This window comes from Malus domestica, chromosome 05 (assembly GCF_042453785.1).
Source record: "Malus domestica chromosome 05, GDT2T_hap1".
Lineage (NCBI taxonomy): Eukaryota > Viridiplantae > Streptophyta > Magnoliopsida > Rosales > Rosaceae > Malus > Malus domestica.
The window spans coordinates 22,627,144-22,641,397 of NC_091665.1; the positions used below are offsets into that span (position 1 = coordinate 22,627,144).

The following is a 14,254-nucleotide window of genomic DNA, read 5'->3' on the forward strand; positions in this document are numbered from 1 at the left end:
TTGTTAAAAAAAACCAATGAAATTACAATTATAACCTTTAATACATAAGCGAAAAAATTAGAAAATGAAAAAAAATGTGGCCATTAAAGTAATTTCATACAAATAAGTTTTTTGGTTTTTGTTTAGAACCTCACCCTATCACTACCCTCTAAACTCATTCCCTCTCTTTCTCCTTAACCCCCAACCTCGTTAAAAACAAATAACTTCTCCCATCAAAAAGTTAAAAAACAATATTTGAGAAAATCAAAATATATTCTCACATAAAGTGTGGCCTTTACTAGTGTTTGCGCCTGATTTTACACTATCGGCTCGAGTAATCGAGACCGTTGAGTGAGCATGGTTCTAAACCGTTTGATAAGAAAGTTAAGATAATTTTATTTTGTTAAAATAATGTTATGGTTTTTAATCATAATAATTATCTTTTAACAAATCATCTTGATTTTCTCATACAAAACAACATGGATACAAATCATAGCCCCAGTTCAGAAGCAAGCAGAACAATCCGAATTAATTTGGATTTGTTAGCAGTGCACCGGATTAGAGCAGTTTGGATTTATTTTCGAAGTTTGACATCAAATGGGTTGCATGCACCTAGCCTAGATAGTTTTTTGAAGTTTTTAATTGCAAGGGGATAATTCCAAAGATATTTCTGTGCATATGGTTCAAGTGTCGTGCAATAATGAAGTGTCAGAGGAGGTGTTTGGCTTTGATTACGTGTGGATGGAGGAAAGCATGTGGTAAAGCCACGTCACCAAAGATCAAATACAATCCTTTGAAGATCAAGTCATGTCAAGCACATGGGAGTTTGAAATGAGACTCTACTCGAAGATCAGGCCGTGCTAAGCAAGTACATCAGTCCTATAAATACAGGTGCAATGGCAACGAAAGAAGCCCCTCCAATTCAACACACAAACTACCCTGCGTAAACGCTCGCTTTATGCGAAACCTCTCAACAACCTTGAGATTTTAGCAACTGGCGAACATCTTCAGTTTAGATAAATAACACTATTGCCTTAGAATCAGTCGACCGTGAAGCACTTTCAGTTTGGATAAACAGCACTGCGACAGGGTCGACTGGTTATCTATCCAAGTCTCGATCAAGAAGGATTTTCGAATCCTTATTGGTAGATGTCATCTCATTAGCCTTCTCGGCGAAGTAAGGTGTTACATGTTACTACATTCGACACATTGAAAGCCGAATTTCATATTGAACTTCGCAGAACTAGTAGCCTTGTCTTTAGGCTCTTGAACCTAAAGGCCGAGAGTGTTCCTTCCTTGGCCACAGTTGCAAGATCGAGAAGTCAGCTACCCGCCCAACGCGACATCAACAAATTTTACTCACCGCCCGAGCTCGACCGTCGAGTTGGCATGCCCCGCACACAACCAAATGACGTAGTTAGCTTATTAATTACTCGGCCTGTGCGCCACGTAGACTTGGTAGTTTTAAGGTCAACATTTTGGCACGCCCAGTGGGACCAAGTGCTAAAACTACGAAATTCACATGATATATCAATATCACAATCAGGATGAGATTCGGCGCCTATTTAAGGAAATTGTCGAGCAACAAAAACTCCTTGACCGGATCGTTGAAGCAAATGAAGAAAGGCAAAAATCTTTCTCTCAAATGATAAAGGTGAAGGTTCATCACAGCTTACAAGATCAATGGTTAAATGAAGATAGAGCTCGATTTTATGAGTGGCTCGATAAAAAAACGTCTTTGGGTTCAAACCAATTTCATTTGAAGAATGGTTTGATCAAAAGGCCAGGGGGCAATTTTTCACTCCGGCCATAACCAACATTCGGCCTAAAAAGATTGTCGAGACGGTCAAAGAAGAACCTAGGCCACCTGTTTTTTCAGTCGAGACTGAAATTGTGGTAGGCCTAGAAACAAAAGCTCAAGTTTCTAAGCCACAAGTTAACTTAGAAAATGATTTGTTAGAAGAGTGTTCCAATGATGAAAAAGATCGATAATCAGCTTCGGACGAAAAAGCCACATCAATTGATATGGTAATTGGAGATGTGGTCTTAGACGCCAAAACTACGCCAATTGACATGGTTATTGTTGATAAAGCCAATATAGAGAAATCTCATTAGGCTAAGTTGTTTGAGTTAAGAGCCGAAATTGACGAAGTTATTACGCCTGGTGGGCATAATAATTGTTCAACACATTCGGCGGCCGAAAATAAAAAGAATTTCACCATGTCAAAAGTATTTGGAGATTATTCTTTATTCGGCTTAAAGCGAAATCAAATTGAAAATTTTAATATGAAACGATCTCTACTATGAATAAAACATTGTTGGCCTCCTCCTTCTCATGGATCAGCCACTTTATTCCCATATATCCATCTGGCTGTTTGAGCCGATGATGCATAAGAAAATAGGGGGTAGCAAGCATCCTGACCTCGTACTTAAAAAAAAAAGAAAAAAAAAGGAAACAACTTTCGTTGTCTAGGCCGAGGCCGAGAGAATCAGGAGGATGCTATGGTGGCCATAGCGTTGGCCGATTTAAAAAAAAAAAAAAAGTTTTGAGGTCCATGCCCCTGAAGACCTGCTTGAAAGTGGAGATATTAACAAAGCCATTCAGCCCATTTTTAAGCTTTTTAGGATAAGTCCTCTAGAGTAATCACATGACGGAGGAATCTAAGAAAAAAGTAGGCATGCATGACAGAAACAGGACATGGGGTTTAATATATATATATATATATATATATATATATATGTATGTATATATATATGTATATATGTATGTACAACCAGTTGGTCATGGGGTTTATATATATAGTTAGCGTGCATCAAGACGCCACGACCAAAACACCACTTTAGGATGCCATTTCCAAATTTTAAAAATGCTGAGGAGTGGATGGCTGAATGACATGTCGAACGACTGCTCACATGTTTTGGAGTTCGTCCCCCAAATTTCTTCAAAATAGGTAGTAGGCTTCAGTCTATGGACATGATGGCGTGAGGAACCATGATTTGCTTCAAGGTACCAGGTTAGTGAAAAGTTATGGTTTTCTTTCATGTCATGTCAGAACACAATTGGGAAGAGTGAGAAGTCATGATTTGCTTTTATGTCATGTCATAATACAATTGGGAAGACAAAAGTTTTGTCTATTTATTTAGGTCGAGCTCAGCTAACTCGTCGAATATACTTTTCAAGTTATGTAACCAAGTCTATGGACTTAACTTCTAATTCAGTGTCGGCCGAATCTGGGTTTTATTGTTATTTTGTTTGGCCAACTTTTGCCGAGCTCGGCGGACATAAGTTGGTGCTCAGCAGTAAAATCATGGGTCTCTTTCATATCATGATATCTACAGTAAAAAGGCTATCTAAATGGGGGATTTGTTTTAATATCTCGGTGCACCTCATCTCAAATTTTGGTCAAAGGAATGGAATTTTAGAAATTAGTTTGCCAAATAAATTTTTATTCGGCGATGGTTTCTCAGTAGTTCTCGGCTATATGTTTTTCTTGGTCATTCGGCGAAGTTACGAGTTTCAAGGTCATCTAGCCGAAGCTGAAGGAAATTTTGATATGCGTTGACGAATAATTTCCTTGACCATTCGGCTTATGAGCCGAAGCTTAAGGAAACTGGGGGGCAATGTTTGCGCCTGATTTTAAACTATCGACCTGAGTAATCGAGACCGTTGAGTGAGCATGGTTCTAGACCGTTGGATAAGAAAGTTAAGATAATTTTATTATTTTTTTAAATAATGTTATGGTTTTTAATCATAATAATTATCTTTTAACAAATCATCTTGATTTTCTCATACAAAACAACAGGGATACAAATCATAGCCCCAATTCAGAAGCAAGCAAAACAATCCGAATTAATTTGGATTTGTTAGCAGTGCACCGGATTAGAGCAGTTTGGATTTATTTTCGAAGTTTGACATCAAATGGGTTGCATGCACCTAGCCTAGATAGTTTTTTGAAGTTTTTAATTGCAAAGGGATAATTTCAAAGATATTTCTATGCATATGGTTCAAGTGCCGTGCAATAATGAAATGTCAGATGAGGTGTTTGGCTTTGATTACATGTGGATGGAGGAAAGCATGTGGTAAAGCCACGTCACCAAAGATCAAATACAATCATTTGAAGATCAAGTCATGTCAAGCAAATGGGAGTTTGAAATTGGACTTTACTTGAGGATCAGGCTGTGCCAAGCAAGTACATTAGTCCTATAAATATAGGTGCAATGGCAACGGAAGAAGCCCTTCCAATTCAACACACAAACTACTCTGCGCAAACCCTCGCTCTACGCGAAACCTCTCAACAGCCTTAAGATTTTTATTTTCCTTTTTCGCCAACACATCTTCAGTTTGGATAAACAGCACTGTGAAGGCAACCGACGAACATCTTTAGTTTGGATAAACAACACTGTTGCTGTAGAATCAGCCGATCATGAAGCACATTCAGTTTGGATAAACAGCACTGCGATATGGCCGACTGGTTATCTATCCAAGTCTCGGTCGAGAAGGATTTTCGCATCCTTGTTGGCAGAGGTCATCTCATCAGCATTCTCAGTGAAGTGAGGTGTTACATGTTACTACATTCGGCACATTAAAAGCCGAATTTGATATTGAACTTCGCAGAACTAGTAGCCTTGTCTTCAGGCTCTAGAACCCAAAGGCTGAAAGTGTTCTTTCCTCAGTCGCAGTCGTAAGATCGAGAAGTTAGCCATGCGCCCAACGCGACATCAACAAATTTTACTCATTGGTAGAGCTCGGTCGTCAAATTGGCACGCCCTGCACATAACCAAAGGATGTAGTTAGCTTATTAATTACTCGACCTACGCACCACGTAGGCTTGGTAGTTTTTAGGGTCAACAACTAGCAAAGGCCACACATTCAGTGTGTGAGAACTATTTTTTTTATTTATAAGAGCAGTGATTTGTTTTTAACGAGCTGGAAATTAAGGAGAGTAGAAAGAGCAGTGGGAGAAAAATGTGAAAGATAAAGGGAGGTGGGAGTAAATTGGAGATCACTTGTTTGTGAGGGTGAGAAAAAAATACAGCAAAATTGCTTAGTGTAGGGTTGGGCAAACGGGTCTAGGACCTGCGGGGCGAGGTGCGTCTTGTAGGTTCGGGGCGTGTCTAGATTTTGTAAACTCGAAACGAGGCAAGGTAAGGCAGGTTCATGTAATTGGCGGGTCGAGGTGGGTGCGAATTTCTAAAAAAAAAAAAGAGGCGCCCGGACTGGACCATTTCCACCATCCATTATATGGAGATTACATCTCCACCGTTCATTCCTAACACATATCTACTCTCTTTCGGTCTCTCATCTCTCGAATTGTCAGTTCGTTCTCTCATATCTTGAATTCCCAACTCGAGCCTCGAGGTCTTCATCTCTCAACTCCAACTACCATCTTTTATGTCGTGACATCGTTTTCTTTGTCAGTCTGTACGTTATGTTCGCCGCAAGACTTCAGCAGAGCTCTGGTAAAGATGACCAAAAAGGACGAGGACATCACCGCCTCTCTCGACGACTTCATAGAGAAAGATATCGACATCCTCGGTAAGTAAAAGAAGAAGTTTGAAGGGTCGAAGCTTACCAGTTGTTAGCCGCGCCTCGGTATGTGATTTGAGGCTCAAATTTATGTAATTTAAAGCAAAATAAGTGCTTTTAGGAAATCTGCTTATGGGTATGTATGATTTTGTTTTGATTCATCAATTGGTGTAATTTGTAATGGCAAGGGTGGAGGTTTTGGATCCATGAGGAAGACGACGTCTTTCTAGATTGATATGCGTGTTAGGTTAGCGGCTGCTGGTGTGGTTGGGCTCAAGCACAAATTGCAGATCTTGTTAGACCCGTGAACTCAGCCCGAATCAGCCCATTTCAAACGGGCCAGGTTAAGTCTGATTCCAAATTTATAAGTTTCATTACTCGCCCCGCTCCACTTTGTTTCATTTTAAAATGGGTCCAGTCTGGTCTCTCCAAATTTGGGCCTTAGTGTGTCATTTACTATATTGCTCATAATTTTATTTTAGTTAGGGGTGTGATATCCACACACCCCTTTTTACTTCTCACACACCCTTTATTTATTTCTATCATTTGATATTTTTCAATTCATATGATCCAATGACTGGAAATTAAAAGGGTGTATGAAAAGTAAAAATGGGTGTGTGAGAAGTAGGCCTGGTAATTCCTGACACGACCCGATAACCCGACACGACACGACACGAAATTAACAGGTGTTCGGGTCGACACAATAACGAATCGGGTGGTTATCGGGTAACCTGATAAGCACCTGTTAAGATAACAGGTTGATTCGGGTATACACGTGGGTAACACGATACACGATAAGCAGAATATTAATTTTATAACCCTAAAAAAATATTGTAATAATTATATATATTAATTTAACAATTTTATACCCCTAAAAACTATAATATATATATATATATATTAAATTAACTATAATAATTATAATAATTATACATACTATAATAATTATACCCCAAAATATTAACTATCTATAATAATTATATATATATGTATAGATTAAATTTTGAATTATAAAAACTATAATAATTATTAATTAATATGTATGCATCCATTGATTTGAATTTTGATTCCATAATTGATCCATTCCATTCCCTGCTGCAGTGCCACCCTTTTTGAAGAAAAAGGGAGGGAAAATGAAAATGATAAGAAAAGTTGAAAAGGAAACAAAAAAGAGAGGGAATTAGGGAAAGATGGATGGATAGGGTGGAGGGAAAAGTGAAAATTATATGAAAAGTTGAAAATGAAACAAAAAAGAGAGGGAAAAATGAAAATTAATAGAAGTGCAGTGGTGAGAATATTTTTTTTTTAAGTTATTAACTTTTTATCGCACATGATATATCCCACTATTTTTATAATGACACGTGATGTACTACTCTGTGTACCGGTCAATTATACATACAAAATAAATAGATTTAAATCTACTTTATATATATATACACACACACACACACACATACACCATTGAACTTGATGGGATACGAATTCTCCGAAACAAATTTCAACGATCACAACCGTCAAACTTGTTTGTATATGCTTCGAGATCACATCACCAAAAAATCACAAAAAACAAACATTCAGAGATCAAGTAATGAGACAAATCTTTTCGACGGTTATAAACGAAAAATCACGATTTAACGGTTATTTTAACTCCGATTTTGATGATTTTTTACAGCTACACTCCTTGACCCTATATGAATACAATGAATAAATTCGATCTTCAATTTAAAATATTTACACAAGTGGATACCATAAAATCTTATGTTATACTTGATGAAAGTATAAATAAAGTCTAAGTGTTAGTCAATCTATTGTTTTGATGGGATACAAATTCTCCGAAACTAATTTCAACGATCCCAACCGTCAAACTTGTTTGTATATGCTTCGAGATCACATCACCAAAAAATCACAAAAAACAAACATTTAGAGATCAAGTAACGGGACAAAGCTTTTTGACGATTATAAACGAAAAATCATGATTTAACGGTTATTTTAACACCGATTTTGATGATTTTTTACAGCTACAGTCCTTGACCCTATGTGAATATAATGAATGAATTCGATCTTCAATTTAAAATATTTACACAAGTGGATAACACAAAATCTTATGTTATACTTAATGAAAGTATAAATAAACTCTAAGTGTTAGTCAATCTATTGTTTTGATGGGATATGAATTATCCGAAACTAATTTCAACGATCCCAACCGTTAAACTTGTTTGTATATGCTTCGAGATCACATAAGCAAAAAATCACAAAAACAAACATTCAAAGATCAAGTAACGGAACAAAACTTTTCAACGGTTATAAACGAAAAATCACGATTTAACGGTTATTTTAACTCCGATTTTGATGATTTTTTACAGCTACAGTCCTTGACCGTATATGAATACAAAGAATGAATTCGATCTTCAATTTAAAATATTTACACTAGTGGATGTGGATATCACAAAATCTTATGTTATATACTTAATAAAAGTATGAATCAACTATAATAATTATATATATTAATTTAACAATTTTATACCCCTAAAAACTATAGTAATTATATAATATAATTATATATATTAAATTAAATTTAAAAAATTGATGACCATTTGGATCGGCTGAGATTTAATCTTTTGAGAAAGACTTACAACCTTGAAAACAAAAACTCTTTCATTTTGCATATCCTTGCACATTTAATATTTGTAATAGATTAGTAGTGTATGTATTATTTTTTTATTAGGCTCTTATTTTCGAGTGTAGTTATAGTACTTAAATGACAAATGTTTTAATGTTTTGAAGTAATATTTATGTGGCAATATGTGGTATGTGCAAATTTAAAAAAAAAAATATTTTTCTTAACGGGTCATAACGGGTCAGGTCACTTTACCCGTTGGGTAAAGTGACACGACCTGTTAAGGACCCATTAAGATAACGGGTGTGACGACACGACCCGTTAAGATAATAGGTGTTACACGAAAACGACACGAATACGACAGACACGACCCGTTTGCCAAGCCTAGTGAGAAGTAAAAAGGTCCACACACCCCTTTAGTTATTGTTGTTTAGTTTTGTTGATAGGGCTAAAATGATCTTTTAACCCTTGACAAAGAGGGTTATTTTGTTATTGTTATAAATATAGGTGTCCATTATTTAATTTGAGTGGATGACATTATGTCTGTGCAAGTAATGACATCATGCATATGTAAACAATGATGTCATGACCTATTCATTTGCCTATATAATGAAGGCCAAGGCCACTAACAAATAAGAGAAACATACGGAGGAAATGAAAGAAAAGAGGAAAGAAAGAGAGAAAAGAAAGAAGAGATATGCATGAGAAATACCAGTGAGCCAAGCTAGAGAGAAAAGGAAAAATAGTGAGAATTATTTTGTATTCCTATTATTTCAAATAATGAAAGAAAATACTACTGGCATCCAAATGATGTAGACATACTTGTCGAACTTCATAAATATTGTGTTTTATTTACTATATCCCACTGCACACATATCCTCAATTTTAAACAGTTTTTGATTTTTGATTTTATTTCTTTTTGTCAAATTGCCTTTTTTTTAAAATTTGAAACTCGTTTCATTTTTTAGTTTTTAAAAATGTGAAAACTGAAAATAAAAAAGTAATCCTAGTAAGTAAATTACTTATAGGATTCTATAATATATTTTATTGTAATTGTATTCCTTGGGGAGTAAGATTTTTTCTCCCTTATCACTATAAATAGAGGCACAACAAGGTTAAACACCATACTATAGAATCACCAAATTCTCTCTTCTAATTATCCTTGCCGTCGTCAATCTCCCTCTTGTTGGGCCATAATTGTCCAGGGCAGGAGTGAGGCGGATCAAAATACGCATACCTTAGAAGTCCGGTCATAGACTCGACAGCCTCCGATGTAGAGCTGAATAAACGGAGCAGGGATGACACCATCATCCTATTCTGGAATCAGTAGACAAAGTCTGACGACTTTGCTAAGATTTATCATGCTTATTCTGCAAGATACGAAAACTTAATCCAACAAGGAATCAACAGGTTTCGTATAATCTTGGAGTTCTTACAATCTAAGGATTGACATGTGTGACATCCCACATCGCCCATGGGAGTGGATCTTGTAAGCCTTATATGTATATTTCCATCTCTTCGTAACACGAGGCTTTTTAGGAGCTCATTGGCTTCGGGTTCCATCGGAATTCCGAAGTTAAGCTAGTTCGCGAAAGAGCAATCCCATGATGGGTGACCGACTGGGAAGTTCTCGTGTGAGTTTCTAGAAACAAAACCATGAGGGCGTGGTCGGGGCCCAAAGCGGACAATATCGTGTTACGACGGAGTCAAGCCCGGGATGTGGTGGGAGCTAGGGCTAGGATGTGACAACATGCACCGTAAGTAATCACATTCGTAAAATGATGCAATATCTACTTCTTAGATATCTTTTGTGATTCTCTCGGTTTGATAATGATTATATTATCCTAAAATATGCATCTCTGCTCCCAAAATTATCGCATACTTATTATATTGCTTATTGCTTAAGTCTTATATTGCTTACTAACTTGATCGTTGGAGAGCCTTTGATTAGCATACACCACCTCCCCCCTCCCCATGCCCTGATTATACTTGTTCACAGTAATTTGTTCTTTTATAGTTTAGTTGGATTTGTGCATCTTTACCGCTTACAGCGGTGTGAATTTGGTTCCAACAATTGGTGTTTTCATTGAGAGTGAAAATCATATTCCTCTTGACCAACTCAATCTATCACAGACATGAACACATAAGAAAGCTTTATTAAATCCAACACTAACAAGGTGACCGATGACAACCTTGCCCCTGATGTCTCAATCCCATCCATTGAGAATAATCTTGTTGTCGACACCACCAACACTCTAGGGGCAAGCAATCAAACCCTTCATGCTCTAGCCACCCCAAAGGGCGGCGATGCTTTGCCTATTGGACCTCCCAATATGAGGCATGTATGAGATACTTTACCAAAGATCGACGCTTCTGTTGATAAGTTGCAGCATGCCTATACTACTTTTCGGGTGATGTCTTTCGTGGACGTCAAGAAGAGAATGAAGGCTCTCAAAAGATCCAGTAGGACCTTCCCACAAACTCAAATTCCTATTTTCGATTATAGCAACATAAGTACCATAACCCCAGATGAATAACTCATGGAGCCAACTTATACTCCAACTTTAGCAGACATCACTAATCCGAGTACAAACCCGCTTCATAATGATCAAACTGCCAATAACACTGTTCCAAACGGGACAAAGGTTCTACACAACCCTGGTCCCTTGGCTGTTGCAAGAGTGCACCGGATGGAACCACGACATTGAGCTTTAACGACCCAAAGTCTTCAGAGGAGCCAAAGAGATGTCGACTCGATAACCACGACATGACTAGAGATGCCCCAAGGAAAACTCCACTTCGTATCCCTGGTTGGACTGTCGTGAAAGTGAAAAGCACACTCTCTTCAACAATCGAATATGCGCCTTCGCCTTATAAGTTTTCTTAACCTCAATTTAAGTACTTCTGCGGTGACACTGATCCGGATTACCACATCATGCACTATATGAGCGTCATGGCGTTATACAGCAACAACGACATTTGGATGTAGAAGATGTTCTCCTCTATCCTAGAGGGGACCGTCATGAGGTGGTTCTCAGAGTTATTAACTCGTTTGATTGATTGCTTCAAAAATTTGGTCAGCATCTTCACCAACACCTATTTGGTGTACTATGATGTCCAAAAGCAACACAAGGCCATATTCATCATGGTAGCTCAAAGCAAGGACAAAATTCTTAAAGCTTACCTGAAGTGGTTCCACGCGAAATCGGCTAAGGTAGAAAGGCTTGACGACATACTTGCCATCATGGCTTACAAGTAAGGACTCTATTTCAACTCGCCCTTCTCCTAGAAGCTGAACAAGAGGAAGTACGACTATGCCACCCTAGCAGAATGTTTGACCTCACTAACTGGGACGACAAAACCAAAAGGAAGGTTCCTTATCAGGACCGCAGTAGGAAGCTCAAACGAAAAAGAGAAGACTGGAGCAATCCACCTCTATCTTCCCGTCAACATGACATGAGGGGACGAAAAATAAATCAGCTCCACTTAGATTGAGGCAATATACTGACCTGCACACAATCATCAACAACATTCTTCACAGCATCAAGGACAAACCCTTCCTCGAACGGTTGGAACATCTTCCTGAACATCTGGTAAATAAAAGCCAAAAGAGTATTGCTCATTCCACCAATGCATAAGCCATACCATTCGAAATTGACAAACGCTCAGAGACCACATCGAGGAAATCATTAACCAATGGCACTGTTGGGAGTTTGTAAGAAGCAAGGCAAGGAAAGAAAAAGCCCCCCGAAGAAAAGGACAAAGGTGAATCCGACAGGTACGACCTGACTGATGACAAGGATGACAAGAGGTCATCAAAGAAGCTCACTCTCAACTTAGGATTGCAGAGAGAGTGCCGTAGGTTTGAATAGCATCCATCGCCTACTATTGTGAGAGGCGCGTGTGCATTGAGTTCTAGATCACTACCTTTGAATTTATACTGCACCCCCTTGACAGTACCTTTTTCTTCCAGTAGAGATGTCACCATTCCTTGTTCCAATCTTACATTGATGTCGAAATTTAAGAAATGACACACAAATGAGACTCTAGAAGAGTATGCAAATCTCCTTCATGATGAATCTCACATACCATGTATTATCCGATATCGTATAGATTCTTGTTAAATACATGGTTAAGTTTTCACAGTCTGACAACATAGCATGACAAACTTTCAAGCAAAGAGAATATATTAAAGATCCACTGCAATATGTAATCAAAGGATCTATCTTTGCATAGCAAATACAGACCAAACGTCAAATTATAACAGATACTTTAAATAGATGACTGAAGCGGAGGGAAAAGACCTCTAAAACTTTGAATTATACAACACATGGCGAGCCTACTGAAAAAAGAATACTATGAAATGTGTTTGAAGGGAAATGAAGAGTACTTGGGAAGAGATGAAGCTTTTTCCCGCATCCTTTGAATGAAACCCCCGTGGTGAAAGCTTCTCCCAGCCACATCAGGATGGAAGTTTTCCAAAGGATATGGCAGCTTGGTACTTTTTCCATCCTTGTAAAGAGCATATCCGAAAACCCGTTGAGCATCAATCTCATTTACACAATCTTCAACCAAACAGAAATATTAACAATTATGTAGTTGTCTAACTCATAGTGGAAATAAATGAGGAGAACAGTTATGGAACATTCATATAAGTCCTCAGGTTTATACTTCTTTGCTTATCCTCAAGGCCTAACTCAACTAATCTGAGATATCCCCCTGGTTGCAGCAGCTCGCCGACGATTCTGTCTGGCTCACTCAAGTCCCTTTCAACCACATGCACTCGGCGCCCATCCTGCTGTATGCAGACATTGTAAACAAAACATAGCAATAGTAAGAAGACAAGACATGATAACTTAGATTTGTGCAAATTGTAAATATTATGATCCTGATGTTACTAAATACAATGTAACAAAAATATATGAAAGGATTTTCCTAATGATCCAAAACTCAGATGATCTTGGAGACCCCAAACAGATCTCAAGGCGTTATCTTTAAGTTATCTTCCCACCGATGCAGAAATATAATCTCAGATAAAAGGAAACAATTACATATTTTAATGAACAGAAATAAAGAGTGATAACCATTAAATTTCGAAAACCTTAAACCTCGTCAAGTTATATATCGCACAAATATAGAAAGAGGCATAGAATCCTTAGAGAGTGAGAGAATGTCACCTTCCCAAGAGTTTAAGCGAGCGCCGAACCAACAACCCCAGCACCAACAACGATAATGTCTGCACTTTCAACCATCTTTGCCTCGTCGCACGTTCCATTTTCACAGCTCTTCAAACAATTCCCATTTTGATGAGCTCTGGCCTTCTTCTGTCGTCTTAGACTGCACAAGAAAAAAAACCCGAGCAGCGAGGCTATAACAGCACACACTATATTCAGGTAAACCATCTTCAAAGATCGTGAATTCGGTTAGAGAAGATTATGGTGGAGCTCTCTGAATTTTAGTTCTTTTCAAGTGTTGGAGTTGGTTCTCAGACTTAAGTTGGCGCCTATATATGGTGAGCCAACTTTTTTTAAAAACTATTTTTTGGTTTTGGGATAGAAACGTGGATAAGTTATGCGCCTACCACTGTAAATTATTTACCCAGGCCAAATTGGAAGACCTGAAAGCAAGTCATTTTGTACAAGACTGCGTAATTTAGTAAATTTCATTCCCCCCCAAGATTTAGTGGAATCATTTGCAACTAAAATATAGGTAATCTTTTGGCAAATGGGAGTTTAGGCCAGTTGGCTAAGACAATATACCATTCCTCTTACATATGAGTTTAAGTTTCATTTTTCGTAAATTAGAATATAGTTTTGAATGGAAATAACAATGTAACCGAAATTAACAAATGTTTGGAGGTTATTGAATAATAAAGTAATTTACTTCACAAATATAATTTTTATTTCGCAATTGTTATGATATTTATATGTTACGAGATAACAAAGTACTCTCTACAATGATGCTGGCTACAACTCAATCTCTAGCTCATTACAAATTTATATCGTTAACATGTTCACGCGAGGCTGACTATAACCCTTTTCTCTTACATTTCGGAACTAGTAGTGATCGTATAACAGAACCAGAAAATTTACATGGTCAGCGATTAAGTGCATTGGAATGGCTGTCCAAAT

General features: G+C 37.6%; 2 long non-coding RNA genes across 2 annotated transcripts; one reads left to right on the forward strand and one right to left on the reverse strand.

Moving 5' to 3' along the window:
• The first annotated feature begins 2,852 nt into the window (after positions 1 to 2,852).
• On the forward strand, positions 2,853 to 13,072 carry LOC139196448 (uncharacterized). The gene is made up of 2 exons (XR_011581365.1): positions 2,853 to 2,993; positions 12,853 to 13,072. It is a non-coding gene; the product is annotated as an uncharacterized lncRNA (long non-coding RNA).
• On the reverse strand, positions 12,566 to 13,442 carry LOC139196447 (uncharacterized). The gene is made up of 3 exons (XR_011581364.1): positions 13,301 to 13,442; positions 12,795 to 12,918; positions 12,566 to 12,688 (listed from the first exon to the last, which is right to left on the reverse strand). It is a non-coding gene; the product is annotated as an uncharacterized lncRNA (long non-coding RNA).
• Between the last annotated feature and the right edge of the window lie 812 nt (positions 13,443 to 14,254).